The sequence below is a fragment of the Anomaloglossus baeobatrachus genome, chromosome 5, assembly GCF_048569485.1.
Source record: "Anomaloglossus baeobatrachus isolate aAnoBae1 chromosome 5, aAnoBae1.hap1, whole genome shotgun sequence".
Lineage (NCBI taxonomy): Eukaryota > Metazoa > Chordata > Amphibia > Anura > Aromobatidae > Anomaloglossus > Anomaloglossus baeobatrachus.
Window position 1 is genome coordinate 548256363 of NC_134357.1, and position 17067 is coordinate 548273429.

At 44.5% G+C, this 17067-nt stretch overlaps 1 pseudogene; it reads left to right on the forward strand.

Moving 5' to 3' along the window:
- The window catches only part of LOC142312960 (uncharacterized), a 35104-nt pseudogene extending 22784 nt beyond the window's left edge, over positions 1-12320 (forward strand).
- The last annotated feature ends 4747 nt before the right edge of the window (positions 12321-17067 follow it).

Consider the following 17067-nt stretch of genomic DNA (forward strand, 5'->3'; position numbering starts at 1 on the left):
TTTTTATTAATTTTATTATTCTTCATTATTTAATACCCCTAGACTCTGCATTACGATTGGCAGTTATTACGGAGATCCCAGCTCAAATCACCCAATGGACACTTATATCGCTGTTCAAGAACATGGACATCTCCCCAGGATTGAATATAATTGTATCAAGTTAATATATCTATGGGATGCAATAATCTTTTCCATCACCTGGGGGTGCTGTTGGTATATATTTATCTCTTTGAACATACATATAAGGAAATAAACGTGTTATGTGGTTATTCTATATTATTTGACATTAATGTGTTATACTGAGCACACTAGCCTCTCCCCTATATGATGTGTAAAACATCCCTTTATTCTGACTTGTTCTTTATTTATGGATGCATCCTATGAACTGAATATCACTGTGATATGCAGGCTCTCTGATCAGCCTGGTGTCCTGCTGTGCGCCTGTGCTCTGCCCGGCCCCCTCCCTGTGCATCTCATTCAGCATCTAAATGGGGTTTGCTGAGCATCTGGTTCCCGTGGTTACCCACGGGGGTGGATGACTCACTGCCCTTTGATGGCTGGGGGTGGTGCATGGGGCGGTGGCTGTGCAGTGTGCATGTGCTGATATGGCAGCCACTATTGGTTGATCAGTGCAGACAAGCCCTGGAGCGATGACCAATGCGGTCACATGACCAGTGTTTAAAAGGTCCTTCACAGATGGGGGGTTTATGCCTTCCCTGATGAAGCAGTAAAGTACACTGACGCGAAAACGCGCGTTTGGAGGGTTCTATTATACTCTGGTGGGCACATCAACCTCCTGTGGGGATAACTGTGAATTTAAATGACTAAGCAAATAACTGCAGTTTACTAAGGTCCATTGTGACTAATCCACTGCTGATAGGAATGCAGTTGTAATTGGATTGTACCCTTCCTGAAAAAGGTTAAAATTTAACCCCCACATGTTATTGTAGCCATATCACCTTGCCTGGGGGTATTTTCCTCCCCTTCTTTTGCCTCACTTTTTTTCTGTAATGTATTTTTGTATATGATCTTTTGTAATTAATTTATTATGTGATAAAATAAAATAAAATTTACAATTTTTTAATGGACTTGGAAACTCCATTTTTTCTTTGCTGTTCTCTGAAAGGGATGCGGTAGCCTTGGAAGAGGACTTTTCCACAGAAGAGATCCTCGCCATAATTAAAGCCTCCCCAAATGGTAAGAGTCCGGGTCCGGACGGATTTATCTCCAAATTTTATAAGATATTTGGTGACCAAATTGTCCCTTTCCTCACGAGGTTTTTTGTCTCTGTATCTGGAGACTCCCCCTTTGTCGCCCAGTCCCTAGAAGCACATATTAGTGTTCTAAACTGGCTCCACTTCTTCCCGGTATTATTCACACTGATCAGGTTGGCTTTGTATTAGGTCTTGAGGCCAGGGACAATACCAACAAAACCCTTATTCTTATGGCGCGGGCTAAGGCCAGAGGTCTCCCTACGTGCCTTCTCTCCATTGATGCAGAGAAGGCCTTTGATAGAGTCAGCTGGGAGTTTGTGATGGCCTCTCTGCGGCAGGTGGGACTGGGAGACAAATTCATTGAAAGGGTCTCTTCCCTTTATAGGAATCCCTCTGAAGGGTTAAAGTCAATGGGTTTCTCTCATCACCAATTGCAATACATAATGGTACACATCAGGGGTGCCCCCTTTCCCCCCTACTTTATGTCCTGGTTATGGAACACCTTGCCGTGGCCATCAGAAACAATTCCAGTATCCACGGGATAGGGGTGGGGAGTGGGGAATGCAAGGCAGCTCTTTACGCAGATGATCTACTTCTGTTCATTTCACAGCCTCGCCTTTCCTTCCCCTCACTTATTCAAGAGTTTGAAAAATTCAGTCACCTCAGCAACTTTAAGGTCAATTACTCCAAATCCGAGGCATTAAACATATCTCTCCCTGATGCTGAGGTGGATCATATCAAGAAAAATTTCCCCTTCAAGTGGCAGGACTCCGCCATTACTTACTTAGGGATAACAGTCCCCATATATCTCTCAAAACTATATCAGCTTAACTACCTTCCCCTTCTCAACAGGACAAGAAAGGATCTCACCTCATACAATAGTAAAAGACTATCCTGGTTTGGACGAATAAATGTTATCAAAATGGACGTTTTGCCTCGCTTTTTGTACTTGTTTCAGACGGTCTCCTTGGTTCCTCCTGCGGCCTTTTTCTCCAGCCTGCAGTCAGTTATCATGCGCTTTGTATGGGGAAGCAAGCGCCCAAGGATAGGCTTCACTATCCTTTGCAGGCTTAAAAGCCAGGGTGGGGCTGGATTGCCCAACCTTAAACTCTATCATAAAGTGGCTCTACTGATGCAATTACTAGATTGGCAATATCATGGGGCCACAAAGCAGTGTGTAAGCCTAGAAGAAATGGACCACGAGATCCCCTTGCGTTACCTCCCTTGAATTAGCTCGGGCTCCAGGGGCCAGCCTCTCTCTGAGGCTGATCTCTTGAGGGCGACATTGAGGACGTGGGATTTAGAAACCAAAACGGGTCATCTGTCCAGGGGGCGCGGTCCCCTCTCCCCTATCTTTTCAAACCCAGATTTTGTCCCGGCAGTTGGGGCCGATGTTTTCCTGTGCCGGAGGAGGAGCGGGGACGTGCGCTTCTTTCACATACTTCAGGGATCCCCATTGCCCACATACGACTTGCTCTCTGCCTCTGCCTTGGGAGGGGCCATACCCTGGTTTGAATACTTCAAGATCAGGTCTTTCTTGACCGGATCAGGCCGGGAGGCACTTTATGCTGCCCCCCCCTCCTCGTTTGAAAAGCTCTTTCTTTTGGAATAGGCTCCGGGACATTCCCTGTCCCTTATCTATAACCTTTTGATCCAGAAAGGGGATGTGGACGAGCTCAAATTTGTGGGGGGATGGAGTAGAGACTTGGGCATGACTATCCGGGTTGAGGAATGGAGGACTGCTTTTCTTTTCACTCACAAATTTTCTAGGGCTTGTTCGGTCCAGGAAAAGGGTTATAAAATTCTCCCCGCTGGTACCGCTGCCCTCATGCCCTACACGCAATCTTCCCTTCAGTGTCAGACAGATGTTGGCGGTGTAATCACGAGAGGGGGGATATGTTGCATATATGGTGGAGCTGTAGCCTCATTAAGCCTTTTTGGAGTGGGGTCTTCTCGGTATAGAATAGCATTAGTGGGGAGGCCCTCTCTGGTTCTCCACAAATCGCTCTCTTATCTATCCTGTTAAATCTCAGAAAATGGGACTATTGCGGCTTTACCTAGCGGCTGCCCGAGCCGTGATCCCCAGACACTGGAGGTCCACCCGTGCCCCTGCCTTGGATGAGTGGCTTGAGGAGATGGCCTCCCTTTACAGAATGGAGAGTCTCACTTCTGAAATTCAGGACGCTAGCGAAAAATTTATTAAGATCTGGAGTCCCTGGGTCATTTTTTTGGATTCTCCGGACTTCAGGTTAGTCTTTGGGGCGAGTTGAGACTCTACCTAGATTTTTCCTGCTAGTTATTCCTGGCCCTTTCTTGCCCTTCCCCATGATCCTTTTCCCCGTCATCATTCACTTTGTCTACTTCCCTCTTTCTTTCTCTCTTTATTTCTTTTCCTTCGACTGACCATTATGTGCCTCTATGGTATGAATGGTAAATCTTTGCTGTTTATGGTATAGTTTATGGATTTTATACTTTTATAATGGTTCAAGACAGAATGATATAAATGTTCTTAAATGTTCTTTATTGTAACAAACTGTATATGGCTACAACCATGCAAAGCCTTTCATGTTTCATTGCATTCTTGTTTTTTTTTTTGTTTTGTCTCTATTTGGGGGTTTGCCTTGGTCTGCAGCCCTGCTTATTGTAACCAACCTTAATTTTTCAATAAAAAAGAGATTAAACATTAAACTTTTGTAACCGTCACAGGTTCAAGTCTTCAAAGGGAAAGGAGGCAGAAGAAATATGTCAGAAGGTATAAATATTAGAAATACAAATATACAGTGCTGGCCAAAAGAATTGGCACCCCTGCAATTCTGTCAGATAATACTCAGTTTCTTTTTGAAAATGATTGCAATCACAATTTTTTTGGTATTATTATCTTCATTTAATTTGTCTTCAATGAAAAAATAATAAAAAAAATTGTCATAAAGCCAAATTGGATATAATTCCACACCAAACATAAAAAAGGGGGTGGGCAAAACTATTGGCACTGTTTGAAAAATCATGTGATGCTTCTCTAAATTGTGTAATTAACAGCACCTGTAACTTACCTGTGGCACCTAACAGGTGTTGGCAATAACTAAATCACACTTGCAGCCAGTTGACATGGATTAAAGTTGACTCAACCTCTGCCCTGTGTCCTTGTGTGTACCACATTGAGCATGGAGAAAAGAAAGACGACCAAAGAACTGTCTGAGGACTTGAGAATCCAAATTGTGAGGAAGCATGAGCAATCTCAAGGCTACAAGTCCATCTGCAAAGACCTGAAAGTTCCTGTGTCTACGGTGCGCAGTGTCATCAAGATGTTTAAAGCCCATGGCACTGTGGCTAACCTCCCTAGATGTGGAAGGAAAAGAAAAATTGACAAGAGATTTCAACGCAAAATTGTGTGGATGGTGGATAAAGAACCTCGACTAACATCCAAACAAGTTCAAGCTGCCTGCAGTCCGAGGGTACAACAGTGTCAACCTGTACTATCCGTCGGCGTCTGAATGAAAAGGGACTGTATGGTAGGATACCCAGGAAGACCCCACTTCTTACCCCGAGACAAATAAAAGCCAGGCTGGAGTTTGCCAAAACTTACCTGAGAAAGCCTAAAATGTTTTGGAAGAATGTTCTCTGGTCAGATGAGACAAAAGTAGAGCTTTTTGGGAAATGCCATCAACATAGGGGTACTTTGCACACAGAGATAAATCTGTGGCAGATCTGTGGTTGCAGTGAAATTGTGGACAATCAGTGGCAGGTTTGTGGCTGTGTACAAATGGAACAATATGTCCATGATTTCACTGCAACCACAGATCTGCCAAAGATTTATCTGTGTGTGCAAAGTAGCCCATAGAGTTTAAAGGAAAAAAAAGAGGCATTCAAAGAAAAGAACACGATCCCTACAGTCAAACATGGCAGAGGTTCCCTGATGTTTTGGGGTTACTTTGCTGCCTCTGGCACTGGACTGCTTGACCGTGTGCATGGCATTATGAAGTCTGAAGACTACCAACAAATTTTGCAGCATAATGTAGGGCCCAGTGTGAGAAAGCTGGTTCTCCCTCAGAGGTCATGGGTCTTCCAGAAGGACAATGACCCAAAACACACTTCAAAAAGCACTAGAAATTGGTTTGAGAGAAAGCACTGGAGACTACTAAAGTGGCCAGCAATGAGTCCAGACCTGAATCCCATAGAACACCTGTGGAGAGATCTCAAAATTGAAGTTTGGAGAAGGCACCCTTCAAATCTCAGGGACCTGGAGAAGTTTGCCAAAAAATAATGGTCTAAAATTCCAGCAGAGCATTGAAAGAAACTCATTGATGGTTACCGTAAGCGGTTGATCGCAGTTACTTTGGCTAAAGGTTGTGCAACCAAGTATTAGGCTAAGGCGGGCTTTGCACGTTACGACATCGCAAGCCGATGCTGCGATGTCGCACGCGATAGTCCCCGCCCCCGTCGCAGGTACGATATCTTGAGATAGCTGGCGTAGCGAAAATTATCGCTACGCCAGCTTCATATGCACTCACCTGTCCTGTGACCGTCGCTCTGGCCGGCGACCCGCCTCCTTCCTAAGGGGGCGGGTCGTGCGGCGTCATAACAATGTCACACGGCAGGTGGCCAATAGCGGCGGAGGGGCGGAGATGAGCAGGATGTAAACATCCCGCCCACCTCCTTCCTTCCGTAGCCGCCGCCGGCAGGTAAGGAGAGGAACGAGGAACAACATCGTACCTGTCGCGGCATCGCAATTATGAAAAAGTCGGAGCCTGCAGCGATGATACGATAACGACGCTTTTGCGCTCGTTAATCGTATCATCTAGGCTTTACACACAACGATGTCGAAAGTGACGCCGGATGTGCGTCACTTTCGATTTGACCCCACCGGCATTGCACGTGCGATGTTGCAACGTGCAAAGCCGCCCTAAGGGTGCCAATACGATTGTAAACAGGAACGGTCAAATATACCTTCATCCAGCATCCAGGAACTCATTAAAAGCTACAGGAAGCGACTAGAGGCTGTTATTTTTGCAAAAGGAGGATCTACAAAATATTAATGTCACTTTTATGTTGAGGTGCCCATACTTTTGCACCGGTCAAATATTGTTTAAATGCGGATTGCACATTTTCTGTTAGTACAATAAACCTCATTTCAATCCATAAATATTACTCAGTCCATCAGTTATTAGATACATGAAACTGAAATAGCTGTTGCAAAAACCCAAATTGTTATAAAGAAAAAAGGTTAACATTAATAGGGGTGCCCAAACTTTTTCATATGACTGTATATATATATATATATATATATATATATATATATATATATATATATATATATATATATATATATACACTATGAATACAGTACTACGATATTGCATAACCAGTAACATATCTGTATATAACATCTGGTATTTGTATATAGTATACCAGTATTGACCGCAGAAATGCAATATACTATAAGTACTTAATATCACACATTACACCAGTCACATATTGTATTGTATATAACATCTGATGTCTGTACATATGAGTATTCAGGAGAGTGTGTGACTGGTGTATGACATATTAACTACTGTTAGGACCAGGTGGACAGGCAGACCCAGGAGGTGGATCCACTGGGCTGAACACCTCACCGAGGGCAAGGTGCCCGGTAGCCGCAGCACTATGGGTAGCAGGACAGTCCGTTCAGAGGAGTGGAATGAAGGAGTCCCTGGGACCACTGGGTCTCTGAAGGTAGTCCGGGTGACGGAGCTCAGGTTCGGAGGCCGAGATGACGTCAGGCAGAATCCGGAACCAACGGAGCGAGAAGATGGGTCACCACAGGGATCGGAGATGGTAGGAACTGACGGGATGGCAGACAGTCACCGTTCGGGGTTCGGGTATCGTCAGGACCGGTTGGCGAGGCAGGAGCGACTCTACGAGAGAGATAGGTAAGTATGGCACAAGACACAAGGAGACCTGACTCCTAGCTTAGCAAACACGAAGAACAGGCCCCGCCCACTTGGAAAGGATCCCCCTATATACCCTGTACCTGATTCCTCAATATCCTGTTTGAGGACACTGGCCCTTTAAGAGAGGGTCAATGACCGCGCGCGCGCCCTAATGAGCATGCGCGAGGCCCGGGTGCCAGAAGCCAGAGCAGGGAGCGGTGCACAGGAGGCAGGAGTGCTCAGCATCGCAGATGGGCGCCGGGACCGGGGACCGCGTTGCCTGGAGGACGCAGGTGAGGGAGTATGGAGGCCGTGGAGCGGGGGACGCCTGACAGAGGAGCCGGGGAGCGTGGCAGGGGAGCCGGGGAGCGTGGCAGGGGAGCCGGGGAGCGTGGCAGGGGAGCCGGGGAGCGTGACAACTGCAGACATGCAATGTTATACTAATTCTACCATCACATATTATATAACATTGGATGTCTGCTGCATAGTATACCACATATACTAATCTATACACTATATAACAGGGGTGGGAACTAATTATCCCGAGGGGCCACATGAGTGACTGGTGTGGAGGCCGAACCAATAGGCTGAAACTAGTACTGCTCAATATTAATATTAACATATAAATAACTTTATATGAATATGAATTGTGTCACTTAATGAGGTGTGTCACTTAATATTGAGCAGAATTAAGTACGCTGACAACCCCTCCCCCGATATACAGTATGAGCCTCATATACAGCATGAGCTCCCACGCAGTCCCCCTAAATTCAGTATGAGCCCCCCCCTTCCCTCCTATATACAGGCACATATCATATACACAGATAAAAACAATCCTCCCCTCACTCCCATTCCCTGGCGCTTTGCTCCGGTCTGTGCTGTACTCACTCTCCTCACAGCAAGGATGCGGTGACGTCATTGCATTCGCTGCCTCAGTCGCATGTGCTGATTGGTAAATGAAGGAGCCGGCGGCTCCGGTCTCCACCAATGTATTTACTGCTATCTGCATCTTGAGGATGCGGATAGCGGTGACATCGGGAAGCGTGGGTATGGGAAGGTGTAGTGTGGCCCATGGGCCACTGATTTCAGCCCTTTGACTGTCTCGGCTGGACTGGAGCAGGCAGAGGGCCAGATGTAGCCTGCAGGCCGTATTTTCCTGGGTCTGATATATGATATACTGTGATTACAGACACGAGATGGTATATAACAATTTATATTGTAATATGTGATGTCTGTATCACAGTATATCATATACCCGTCACACACTAATCTGTATATGTACAGTGTATATTTACTGATCACACCTGGCCCTGGCTGCAGGACATCATATATATAATGTAAGGCCCTGTATATGATGTATAATGTCCTGCAGCCGGGCACAAGAGCAGTCAGTGTGTGGTGCTGTACACTGGTATCTGCTGTGCCTCACTGAGTTATTGAGGCAGCTGCCTCTGCAAAGAATAGCAGTCTCCCACCAGGAGGGCGGCAAACGTAGCCACCAGGGAGACTCTCAGAGCGCTGCATCAGGCAGCCCAACAGCGCCCCTCTGAGAGCTGCGCCCGGGGCAGATGCCCCGCCAGCCCCCCCCTAGATATGCCTCTGCCGAAGCATAGAATATAACCGGCACTGCATCAAGGGAGGAGTGGCCAGATATAGCATCCCGGAAACACGAACGAGGCAGAGGGATGTTAACCCTTGACATGATCAGGCCGGGGCTGGAACACTGCCAAAGCAGATACCAGCCTGGATCATGATCATCATATTCCACATGCTCTCTATTGATGTCAACACACTTCTTACATCAGTATTTCAAGTTCTGTCAGCCTAGCAAAAAGAAGGATTTTGGTTGTGCCTCAAACCAAGCATCCATAGCAGCCATGGCTTCAGAAATGGTGGGAAATTTTGTACCCTTGACGTGTTTCTTCAGGTTTGGAAACAAATGATAGTCGGAGGGAGCTAGATCTGGTGAATAAGGTGGGTGGTCAAATAGCTGGAAGACCAGCTCTGCCAGTTTTGCCGTGGTCACTTGTGCAGTGTGAGCGGAGGCATTGTCTTGCAGGAACAAGATTCCTTTGGATAGCTTGCAGCGCCTTTTGGCCTTCAGAGCTGCTTTCAATTGGTCCAAAAGTTCAATGTAATACCTTGCATTGATGGTGGCACCCTTTTGAAGGTAGTCCACTAGCAGCACGCCCTCCTTATTCCAGAACAAAGATGCCATCATCTTAGTGGCTGATTTTTGCATCCTGAACTTCGTTGGACGAGGTGAACCACTGTGCCTCTACTCTTTTGACTGCTCCTTGTTTTCAGGGTCATACAAATAAATACAGGTCTGATCCATAGTGACTAGCTGATCCAGGAAGTTCTTATCAGTCCAGAAACGATGACAAGTTGACCGGGAAGTTTTCACTCACATGCTTCTCTGATCTGTTGTCAAACATTTGGGGACCCCCTTTGCAGATAGCTTCCTCATGTCCAAATGTTCATGGATAATGACACAAACATGTTCACTGGAAATCCCCATGATGTCTGCTATTGCCTTAGCTGAAATTCGTTGATTCTCCAGTATGAGGTTGTGTACAGCATCGACGATCTCCGAAACAACAGCCACTCTTGGTCGTCCAGGACGTTCCTCATCATTGGTGCTGAAGGGACCCGTTTTAAATTTGGCAACCCAGTTCATAACTGTGGAATATGAGCGGAATTGATCCCCCAATGTCTGCGACATATCACCATGAATATTCTTTGTGGACTTTCCTTGCAGAAACAAGAATTTTATCACTCCTCTGCTCTCAGTTGCTGTGAATATCTTATTAGACTCCGCCTCTTTGTTTTTCCGCGTGCGTAGAACATTGTTGCCATAAGCAACAAACACAACATTTTGAAAACATATATTAGACACATAAGGCTTTCATGTGATGTAACATTCGTTACCAATGGAACAAACAAAGATCACAAAGACAAATACTTATCAGCAGCCCCTTGTATATCCATAGTGGTTTCTTTTTATTCCTGGACATTTTATTACCAGAGGGTATAAGCATTTTACTGGACTCTAGTAGTCCCTGCAGTTGCCCCATTTATGTTCAGTATCCCCAGTTACCATGACATTCTCCCAATCTACACAATTAAGATCTTTCCTTAACTTGTTGAAATCAGCTTTGCTAACATTCCAGGTTTTAGCATTTCCCCTTTCAAATGTTCTATTGAATATTATATTGAAACTTACCATATTATGGTCACTGCTGCCCAAGTACTCCTGGACCTGTATATCTGAAATTATGTCTGGTTTATGTGACATATATTTGCTGTCTTTGCTTGATTAACTTGACACAGTCGACCTGCATTGGTTCAAGAACAGTAACAGGAGACTGGGAAGTCAACGGCCTTTGAAAAGATGGATCCAGGCGCAGTGGTCTTTTCTCTCGTGTTACATCACTGGTCCTTTTTCGTAACTTGAGATTGATCTGCGTAGCCAAGGTGATGAAATCCTCAAGGGTGGCTGGGGTATTATGACCAGCCAGTTTGTACTTGATGCTCACTGATATATCTTCCCTAAGAGCGGCTACCAGCACCTCATTATTACATCCTAGTTCTGAGGAAAGGGTACGGAATTGTACCCCATACTATCCCACACGTTTGCTACCCTGACACAGCCTGAAAAGGAAGAATGCTGCAGAGAAAAAATGACCCTGCTCATCAAAGCCCTTGTGGAAGGCTCCAAAGAAGACCTGAATGTCCAAGGTAATAGGGTCTCTTGTCTCCCAGAGGGGGTTGATCCAGGCAAGAGCCTCTCCTCCCAGATGGGACATTAAAGGGGCCACTGTTTGATAAAACCTTGACATAGTTTAAGTAGGGCGTGGAGACGTGGACCGCATGCAAGGGTTGCAGGCTGAGTAATAGCAGCCAAAGTTCTTACAGCATGGCCTGGTGAAGGAGAAACATCTGGCGTCAGGGCACTCAAATGGAGGTTCCTTGACTGCAGGAGGGTCAGGATTTGATCCTATTGTTCTTGTTGGCAAGTCATCTCTCGTATTTTCATGGTTTTTAATTCCAATATTTTGGAGGCAGATTGAACAAACAGTTGAACACTACATTCTACTGGTGGATCCTATGACGTCTTCTATTAGACTGAACTGTCATTGTCTTGAATAATTACATTTTAGCACAACTTTCCATTTCTGTGGACTTTTTAAAGTAGAAATATTCAAAAATATAAATGTAAGGATATTTGGTTCAAAAATAATAATTGGTTTTATTTTTGGCAGATGACAGTGACCGGAAATCAGAGGTGCAACTGACATGTTCAGTTTTTAAATCGGATGACCTTGAAAACGTACAGGATACAATCGAAGTTATTCCATCATCCCTTCACAGCAACAATCTAGTATCTGATCCTATGCAACAGGCGCTCTTTCCTGATTCATTACAGACTACTGAAAAAATTAGAAGTCACAAAAGAGGCATTAAAAAATTAACTGCTCTCAAAGCAAAGAAGTCAATTTCACATTCAAAACATCAAAACCATTTCCTCCTCGAAACATCTTTTGTTCAGCATCAAAAAAATCACATGGAGGAGAAGAGATTTTCTTGTTCCAAGTGTAGAAAATATTTTAGCAAGAAATCATATCTTGTTAGGCATGAGAAAATTCATACTGGTTAGAAGCCATATTCATGTTCAGAATGTGGGAAATGTTTTGCACAGAAATCAACTCTTGTTGGACACCAGAGATTTCACACAGGGGAAAAGCCTTTTTCTTGTTCAGAATGTGGGAAATGTTTTGCACATAAATCGAATCTTGTTTAACACCAGAGATTTCACACAGGGGAAAAGCTTTTTTCATGTTCAGAATGTGGGAAATGTTTTTCACATAAATCAACTCTTGTTAAACACCAGAGAATTCACACAGGGGAGAAACCATTTTCATGTTCAGAATGTGGGAAATGTTTTGCACAGAAATCATCTCTTGCTGGACACCAGAGAACTCACACAGGGGAGAAGACGTTTTCATGTTTAAAATGTGGGAAATATTTTGCACATAAAAGAAAACTTGTTATACGTCAGACAACGCAACAAGAGGAGAAGCCTTTTTCATGTTCAGAATGTGGGAAATATTTTAACCAGAAATCAGATTTTATTATACACCAGAGAGTTCACACAGGGAAGAAGCCATACTCGTACCTAGATTTTGAAACCTGAATTATTGGTAAATCATATTTTGTTGACCATCAAAATAACTCACACTTGGAGAAATTATATATTTTGTGACAAATTGTACAGAAATCATATAACAGACAGTTGTCAAATTGAATGAGAAAGGGAAATTACTTGACAACTTACTGTATTTTTTGGACTATATGATACACTTTTAACAAGAAAAAAAATCTTAAGGGTTTCAGTCCCCTGGTAGTCACTCGTAGACAGGGCTGCCACCAGGAATTTCAGGGCTCCATACTGGCAAAAGTTTTGGGTCCTCTTGAGATTCCACCCAGGCTCCACCATAGCTCTGCCTCCACCCCTCCAACCTTCTACAGTCCCACCGTCCACTCTTAGAAAAACTCATCTGCACCACATGCTCACTAATCACACATTGACAGTTCCTATCAAACATCATATCACATACATAGCCATCAGCTTTTGCTTTTGCTAAAAGATTTTTTAAGCCTGCCACCACTACAAGGTAAAGTCTTTTGGTAAAATAGACAATACTCTTTAAGGTATTTTTTTTTGTTTTTCTCTAAGGGAATATGTCACATACATTTTTTTAAATGACCAATAATTCTACACGTTGGCCGGACCACACATTACTATCACATAGAGACAAAATATTACAATACTGATCATTAATTTAAAAAAACAAACAAACAAAAAAACCCACAATACTAATATTACCATAAATGCCATCATACACAGGAGCTCTGTACATAGTGTACAGTTATGCAAGGTACAGGGGAGTATAAAGCAAATGGCAAAAGGGAAGGGAAACTCTGTGTATAGGGAAGGGGGAAATGGTGACCCCTGACCAAACCTAACGCTTGCCCCTGGGGTTCCTCAGTACCCTAGATAGGTTTAACACCTATGCGCCGAGCAGGATACCTGACCCTAGGATGACCTGGGCCTTAGATAGGAAACGGGTGGGATGAGCTCTTCATCAGCCCCACTAAACACTAAAAAAGATACAGGGAGCAAATACACATGGCGAAAGTGCATGAAAATCTTATCTCCAGATGCCTCAGGAAGAAATTCAGCAAAAAGCAGCAACGATGCTTTAGATGAATGCAAGCCGGCTGCTTGCATCCAGAGCTTGTGAAGGAACTGAATATCACCAGCACAAGTCCAGGGAAAATGAGAGTGATTGAACCCAGGGGGAAATACAGATAACTAACAGCTGAAGGGAAGAGGAGCTCCCCAGGGTTGTAAAGGGGAAAAGGATGAAAACCCAGCAGATGAGATACCTAGCACACTGAATACTAACAGCAGGAGTAATAGAAAGTCAGGAAGCATTTTGCACAGCCAAATGCTGTGACCTTCTATTGCTGGACACAAGCCAGCCGGAATTAACTCCAGTTGTACTGATGACCAGAGAAAATAAAATACCTGATGCCCGAATCTGGATGAACTACTAAGAGACATCAAGTTGCCTGTCAGACTATGCAGTTTGTACAGAGTCCAATGACGCCATGACACCTAGCGAGTGCAGAGCAGAACATCGCATCACAGATCTGGAAGGAACTGCAAAATCAAAGTATGACTGCTACTTTTGTAAGTGCAATGAGGAGGGATTCAACATTACAAATAAAAAGGAAATTATATATTCGGGCCTATCGTCAACGTTTTGCGCGATGCCTTATGGTCTAGGAATACCTGTCTCTTCACCTTCGGAGAAACTTGAAGTTACACCTGATTATGAACATGAAGAGAAGGATTCAAGATTTTCATGCTTGTCTAAACGAGCAACCGATTTTTTTTCACAGCTAGAATTAAATTATTTAATCAGGGACTTGGACATTCCTATACATTCCCCACGTGTAACCCCGGTACCAGACGGTGATTGAGCTCCTAGTTTGTGGGTGAATGATGTTGGTTGCCCTTATGTGTGATGATTCATGGATGGTAGTGAGCTACAATCATTATGATGTAATCCTGTTAGTCACAATTGTTTGGCACCATCTACTGAATTTATACATCATATTTACCGGTCCTTTTATTCCGGGGGTAGGTGGGGTTCTTTCCCCTTTTGCACTATACCCCATCCCTATTTTGTTTCTTAATTATTTGTATCCTGGAGCAAAAATAAAATAAATTATTATAATAATATTATAGTGTTGCTTATTTGGATACTACTCTGTTTCCCCAAAAATAAGATACTTTCTTATTTTTTTTTGCCCCGAAAAAAGCACTAGGTCTTATTATCAGCTGGTGTCTTATTCTCGAGGAGACATGGTTTGGGGTAAGTTTACCCCCACAAAAAGCAGACCCCCCCACCCGCTTCCCAGGATCATCATACTTACCAGCCCTGGGCGTCCAGATCTCCCAGCATGTCGCCCTCCCCTGCGTCTGGCCGACACACACACATCCGAACACACACTCACACATCAGATAACTTACACATATATACAAACACACACTCACACATTAGATAGCATACACTCATATAAACAGGCACACACATCAGATTCCATATCATTCCTCCCTGGGAACTCTGTGCTGCACGCCTGCCCTGCATCTGGCCGACACACATACATCAGATCACACTCACACATCAGATAGCATACACACACACACAGCTTTCACATCATTCCTCCCTGCGACCTCTGGTGGGCGCTCCCAGCAGCTGTGCTGCATGTCATCCTCACCTGCGTCCAGCCGACACTCACACATCCAACCGCATACACTCACACATCAGACAGCATACACTCACACATCCGATCGCACACACTCACGATCTCGCACATACCTGTAAAATCGCACGCGCACACCCGCAACATCCAAAGATACTACGTGCTTCCGGCTATGTGATCCCCCCACAGGTCCTAGAAGATCCACTGCACAGCGTTACAAGTCCTTACACGCACCGAGAAGCAAGCGATATCTCGCTGGATGTGGTGAGTGTGTGGATGCGATCTATCTAGTGTGTGTGTGTGTGCGCGTTCTCATGTGTGCGTATGTGTACAGTGCCTACAAGTAGTATTCAACCCCCTGCAGATTTAGCAGGTTTGATAAGATGCAAATAAGTTAGAGCCTGCAAACTTCAAACAAGAGCAGGATTTATTAACAGATGCATAAATCTTACAAACCAACAAGTTATGTTGCTCAGTTAAATTTTAATAAATTTTCAACATAAAAGTGTGGGTCAATTATTATTCAACCCTTAGGTTTAATATTTTGTGGAATAACCCTTGTTTGCAATTACAGCTAATAATCGTCTTTTATAAGACCTGATCAGGCCGGCACAGGTCTCTGGAGTTATCTTGGCCCACTCCTCCATGCAGATCTTCTCCAAGTTATCTAGGTTTTTTGGGTGTCTCATGTGGACTTTAATCTTGAGCTCCTTCCACAAGTTTTCAATTGGGTTAAGGTCAGGAGACTGACTAGGCCACTGCAACACCTTGATTTTTTCCCTCTTGAACCAGGCCTTGGTTTTCTTGGCTGTGTGCTTTGGGTCGTTGTCTTGTTGGAAGATGAAATGACGACCCATCTTAAGATCCTTGATGGAGGAACGGAGGTTCTTGGCCAAAATCTCCAGGTAGGCCGTGCTATCCATCTTCCCATGGATGCGGACCAGATGGCCAGGCCCCTTGGCTGAGAAACAGCCCCACAGCATGATGCTGCCACCACCATGCTTGACTGTAGGGATGGTATTCTTGGGGTCGTATGCAGTGCCATCCAGTCTCCAAACGTCACGTGTGTGGTTGGCACCAAAGATCTCGATCTTGGTCTCATCAGACCAGAGAACCTTGAACCAGTCTGTCTCAGAGTCCTCCAAGTGATCATGAGCAAACTGTAGACGAGCCTTGACATGACGCTTTGAAAGTAAAGGTACCTTACGGGCTCGTCTGGAACGGAGATCATTGCGGTGGAGTACGTTACTTATGGTATTGACTGAAACCAATGTCCCCACTGCCATGAGATCTTCCCGGAGCTCCTTCCTTGTTGTCCTTGGGTTAGCCTTGACTCTTCGGACAAGCCTGGCCTCGGCACGGGTGGAAACTTTCAAAGGCTGTCCAGGCCGTGGAAGGCTAACAGTAGTTCCATAAGCCTTCCACTTCCGGATGATACTCCCAACAGTGGAGACAGGTAGGCCCAACTCCTTGGAAATGCTTTTGTACCCCTTGCCAGCCTTGTGACCCTCCACGATTTTGTCTCTGATGGCCTTGGAATGCTCCTTTGTCTTTCCCATGTTGACCAAGTATGAGTGCTTTTCACAAGTTTGGGGAGGGTCTGAATTAGTCAGAAAAGGCTGGAAAAAGTGATAATTAATCCAAACATGTGAAGCTCATTGTTCTTTCTGAAATACTTCTTAATACTTTAGGGGAACCAAACAGAATTCTGGTGGATTGAGGGGTTGAATAATAAATGACCCTCTGAATAATCTTTTCACAATTTTAAAAAAAAAATAAAAAAAGAAATAACATTCTTTTTTGCTGCAGTGCATTTCACACTTCCAGGCTGATCTACAGTCCAAATGTCACAATGCCAAGTTAATTCCGAATGTGTAAACCTGCTAAATCTGCAGGGGGTTGAATACTACTTGTAGGCACTGTATATGTGATCTGATTTGCATGTGTATGTGTTCCGCCGCAGGACCTTGATGTGCTCACCTGCTCCCGGTCGGCGTCTGGTGAGTATGACTGCGGGGTCTTCTTTCTTCTGTCTTCTCTCTTCGGTCTATAATGAAGTGTCCTGCAGTATCTTTAACTTTTTTACCGCTGCATGGACAGTTCAT